Consider the following 5,614-nt stretch of genomic DNA (forward strand, 5'->3'; position numbering starts at 1 on the left):
TACACTTGGCTTGGGCGATGGTGTCCTATCAAATAAACACGCAACATTCAACATAATTTTGATACATATTCTACCAGCGAAACAACACTCTTTGTTTATCATAACTTCACTAAATGTATTTTGAGTCTAGTATCTCTACATAAACCTTTGAAACCAAAAAATAACTAATTATTAATATATATATAATTAAATATATATATATATATTATATATATTTATGTATATATATGTATATATATATATATTATATATATAATTATGTATTGTATATGTATATGTATATACTTATATATATAATATATATATATAATTATTAATATTAATAATTATATATGTATATATATTATATATATTACTATATATATATATATAATATATATATTAATATATATAATAACTTATATTATATATATATTGTATGTATTTTGAGTCTAGTATCTCTACATAAAGCCTTTTGAACAAAAAATAACTATATATATATATATATATATATATTATATATATATATCTTGTTGTCTGTCAATTTCACATGAGATTCGATAAACTCATCTATCCTTCACACATGGGTCTGAAAGCTGCACAGACTTCCACCCCGGCAAGAACCTCGGTACACAAGCAGAAGCCAGCTGTCCGTAGCAGGGCTTGAAAAGTTCTGTAAAGTTGTCGCGGAATTGCTGGTTCATGGCACAATACAAGAGGAAGTTTATAGCACTGTTGTATAGCACCAGCGTGTCCATGATCTCCCCCAGCTTTTGGTAGCAGGGGAAGAAGCCAGAGTCTGGAATGACCGTGAGCAGCCCCAGGATCCCTTGGGGAACCTTGGAGGCCAGAAAGAGGAACAATATGGCCAGCAGCATTTTGGTCACTCGGTCCGCCTGCTTCTCCGCGTCTCCGCCCCTGCCGGACGAGTTTCTCTTCATGAGTGCAGCCCTCCTCTGCGCAGCCTTGAGCACATGGACAGCCCCGTCAGAGCCGCGCAGGGCAGGAGCTTCAGCAGCACTGTGTAAATCCAGAAGTTAATGCTCTTCAGGAGGCCGTTGTGGGCCTTTGCCAGCTCACTGAAGCCTATGATGTAGAGCACGTGGCCCTGGTGATTCAGGACACTGATTGTGATGTGAATAAGTTTGGCACTGAGGCTGTTGTTGTCTCATAATGAAGATTATTATTATTATTATTATTATTATTATTATTATTATTATTATTATTATTATTATTATTATTATTATTATTCAAAAAGTTTAACCTTTATATGGTCACTTTAGAATTGAGGCTGCTGTTGTCTTTTAATGAAGAATATCAAAAGTAGTTAATTATAATTGTTATCCATTAAAAATAGTTATTATTATTATTATAATTATTATTGTTAAAAAGAAAATGCAGAATTAAGCGAGTTGATTTTATATATTGTTTTTTCTATTTTCCTTACAAGTCGCTTCTCAGGCTCAGCGATGTTTCTGAGTAACTGACCAATATTCATATTGGGAATTTTCAAAAATCATAAATACTGAAGGTAATCTTTTATTGGAACAGGATATCAGGTCCAGGTCAAGCAGGGGTCGTCGTCAGTGCTGGTATTATTCCGTAGGCGTAGTTCAGTTTGGTGCCGGGTTCGTCTTCGGTTTAAGGGCTGGTATTGGTGCTGGTATAGCTGGTATATCTGGTATTACGTAACGTTTCGACCTTCTCGCAGGTCATCCTCGGACGAGTCGTTTGAGGATGACCTGCGAGAAGGCCGAAACGTTACGTAAACCAGATATACCAGCTATACCAGCACCAATACCAGCCCTTAAACCGAAGACGAACCCGGCACCGAACTGAACCATGCCTACGGAATAATACCAGCACTGACGACGACCCCTGCTTGACCTGGACCTGATATCCTGTTCCAATAAAAGATTACCTTCAGCATTTATGATTTTTGAAAATTCCCAATATGAATATTGGTCAGTTACTCAGAAACATCGCTGAGCCTGAGAAGCGAATTGAAAGGAAAATAGAAAAAACAATATATAAAATCAACTCGCTTAATTCTGCCATTCTTTTTAACAGTATTTGCCTAAAAGATGGTCTTCTACCAAAATACATATCATTATTATTATTATTGAAAATAGTTATTATTATTATTATCATCCTAAAAACCAATATTCATATAGAATTGGATAGAATCTAGACCTAAGTACATCTACCATTCCTAGCCTTCTGTCTTTCACACTAATATTAACCTATTATCCTGACTGCAATTTATTTTCCTAATATTACTTATGCAGACATTCCATTTTACATTTCCTCTATCAGAAACTTTCAAATTATTTCATCAGACTATGCAAGTTTTCGTCACCATCACCGGTTAATACTTTATTGCAAACATGGAGTAATCCACTCTCCCTGAGAACTTCTATACACTTGCTATTTTGCTACATTCACTCTTCATTTCATTCATTTAAATCAAATGAAGTACTTCTTTATCTTACTTACTAACTTAGGCCGGCCACACACGTGCAGTTTTAACTGACAGTTATAACTGTTCAGTTATAACTGACAGTTAAAACTGCACGTGTGGGGGTATCTCAGTTGCTCATTTCGTCAGTTCAACAAAACTGTACAGTTAAACTGAGACAAATGCAATGTTCCATATTTTTAACTGAAAGGAGTAAATGAACTGAGCGTGTGTGGGGGGATTCGTAACTGTACAGTTCTCAATTTCTCATTTCTACTGGTGGTAGCGGTGAGTGCAGTTTGTTGAGATAGCACGTAAACAAAGCGAAAGCAACTTTTGGTACAGTTCCAGTCATGTGCAAATAATTGAGAAAATCAATTGGTTCTTCACTTAATTCCTTTAATAATTTAATATCAGACTTTGATTTCGCCTCAGTAACCACTTTTTGCACCACTGTTTACGCTTTTTAGTTTTATTTTTTCTATTTGTTTGTAGCATTACAAAGAATACATCGAGAGCGCAAGATCGTACTTCTCGGAATCCATGGTAAAAACTGAGGGATTGAACTGTGCGTGTGTGTGCATTTCATTTTTAACTGACGTCAGTTTAAACTGTGTCAGTTATAACTGCACAGTCATTACTGTCAGTTAAAACTGCACGTGTATGGCCGGCTAGCATAGAATATAAGATAACACTATATGAAAATGTAGTGTCTCAAATTAAAATTTATATACTACAGTAATTGCGATTTAAAAACCAACTATGGTGCTAGTGCTAGAAATGGAGCTTGGGAAACTGAACTGCAAAAATTAGCTTCAAATTGTTTTATTTTAAATGATACTGCATAAAATCATATTAGAATATAATTCTTGCCTATAAGAGCACTTGAGCCATATTAAAATAATTCTTGCTTATAAAAGCACTTGAATCATATAAAAATCTAATTCTTTCTTATAAAAGTACTTGAACCATATTAAAATATAATTCTTGCTTATAAAAGTACTTGAACCATAATAAAATATAATTCTTGCCTATAAAAGTACTTGAACCATATTAAAATATGATTCTTGCCTATAAAAGTATTTAAACCATATTAAAATATAATTCTTGCTTATAAAAGTACTTGAACCATATTAAAATACGAGCTGGCAAAGGACCACAACGGCCTCCTGAAGAGCATTAACTTCTGGATTTACGCGGTGCTGCTGAAGCTCATGCCCTGTGCGGCTCTGACAGGGCTGTCCATGGCCTTGATTCAAGAGCTGCTCAGGGCTGCACAGAGGAGGGCTGTGCTCATGAGGAGAACCTCCTCCGGCAGGGGCGGAGACGCGGAGAAGCAGGCAGACCGAGTGACCAAAATGCTGCTGGCCATATTGCTCCTCTTTCTGGCCTCCGAGGTTCCCCAAGCGATCCTGGGGCTGCTCACGGTCATTCCAGACTCCGGCTTCTTCCCCAGCTACCAGAACCTGGGGGGAGATCATGGACATGCTGGTGCTATACAACAGTGCTATAAACTTCCTCTTGTATTGTGCCATGAGCCAACAATTCTGCGACAACTTTACTTTTCAAGCCCCGCTGCGGACCGCTGGCTTCTGCTCGCGTACCGAGGTTCTTGCCGGGGTGGAAGTCTGTGCAGCTTTCAGACCCTTACACAGAGAGCAACAACACATGCATTACACATATGTGAAGGATAGATGAGTTTATCGAATCTCCTGTGAAATTGACAGACAACAAGATATATATATACATACATATATATATATATATATATATATATATATATATATATATATATATATATATATATATATATATATATATATATATATACGTGAGTGCGTATGTCAACAGAGCCTTCACACACAGCTCATCATGGAAAGATATACATAACGAACTCGACCGAATTCGCCAACTGCTGACAAACAACGGGTATGCAGATCAATTTATCGAAGCAGCAATAAAAAAGAAAATGGACGCATTTTACCAACCCAACACGATGGCGAAAAACGAGGAGAACTTGATTATTTACCATCATGTACATTATGGGTCTGCATACAAGGAGGATTGCAGCACACTACGCGGGATAATAAACAGAGGCGTAACCCCAAAAGCCCCTTACCATAAAATAAGACTCAGGATATATAGTAAGCCCAACCTTGTAGCAGCCTTAATAATGAAGAACAGCACCGCTTCCGGGGGACCAAAAGGAGATGTGCACGAATGTAGTTTACAAATTTACTTGTCCAGAGGAGGTGTGTAAACCTCACAGCCAAAACTACATCGGGCACACTACAACGACCCTTCGGAGACGTCTGCTGGCTCATAGAAATCAAGGGGCCATCCATCAACATTACATAGATGTTCACGACAGGAAGCCATCTCTACAAGAGCTCATAGAAGGCACCCAGGTCGTGCACAGAGAAGACAACTACGGTCTCCTCTTAATAACGGAAGCGGTGAGCATCGCTATTCAGAAGCCGACCTTGAACGTCCAACAAGAATCGGACCATATACTCCCCTCCAGCGGGAGAAGGAATACGCAAGCCAACAGGGACCAGACAGCGCGCCCCAATCCACCGAGAACATCACGCCCCTTGGAAGACATGAGAAGACCAAGCGTCAGCGAAAGTCAAGTAACATCCTTACTCAGGTCGCTGAGACCCCGCCCAACACGAATCAGCAACCGTTAACCAACGTAGACCATTTTGGACATACACACACACACACACACACACACACGCTAACTCACTCAAATTTAAATCAGACACATTTATGTATAAACAGAAATTATCTCTTGTACCTTTATGCATGCTATAAAATATATACATATATTTGTACTCCCGTATTTAGATTTCTATATTCATTTTCATTCCTCTATGTAATTTTGTAATTTTTATCTAAAACCAACATGTAACATATTAAATTTTAAACATACATTTAAGGAAACTCGAGCACATGGCATTGTATTTTGAATATTTATTTAACCACTGTTTAAACTTTCACTCTTATTGTCACAGTACATGTGTCCTTATGTTCTTTGTATCTAAAACAACGCCCTTAAGCTGTTAATCCCTAGACTAACTAGCACCCATACCTCAAGGTCATACCTCCCACACGATGAGATAAATAGGCCGAAAGGTCAGATTGTAAGTCAGTAGTCGCTTGATAATGCCATAA

General features: G+C 37.6%; 2 pseudogenes; one reads left to right on the plus strand and one right to left on the minus strand.

The window, feature by feature from the left end:
• Positions 1 to 545: 545 nt before the first annotated feature.
• Positions 546 to 1,695, minus strand: LOC135203180 (G-protein coupled receptor dmsr-1-like; annotated as a pseudogene).
• A 21-nt stretch (positions 1,696 to 1,716) lies between these two features.
• Positions 1,717 to 4,124, plus strand: LOC135203187 (G-protein coupled receptor dmsr-1-like; annotated as a pseudogene).
• Positions 4,125 to 5,614: the final 1,490 nt, after the last annotated feature.

Source organism: Macrobrachium nipponense, chromosome 24 (genome assembly GCF_015104395.2).
Source record: "Macrobrachium nipponense isolate FS-2020 chromosome 24, ASM1510439v2, whole genome shotgun sequence".
In the NCBI taxonomy this organism is placed as follows: Eukaryota; Metazoa; Arthropoda; class Malacostraca; order Decapoda; family Palaemonidae; genus Macrobrachium; species Macrobrachium nipponense.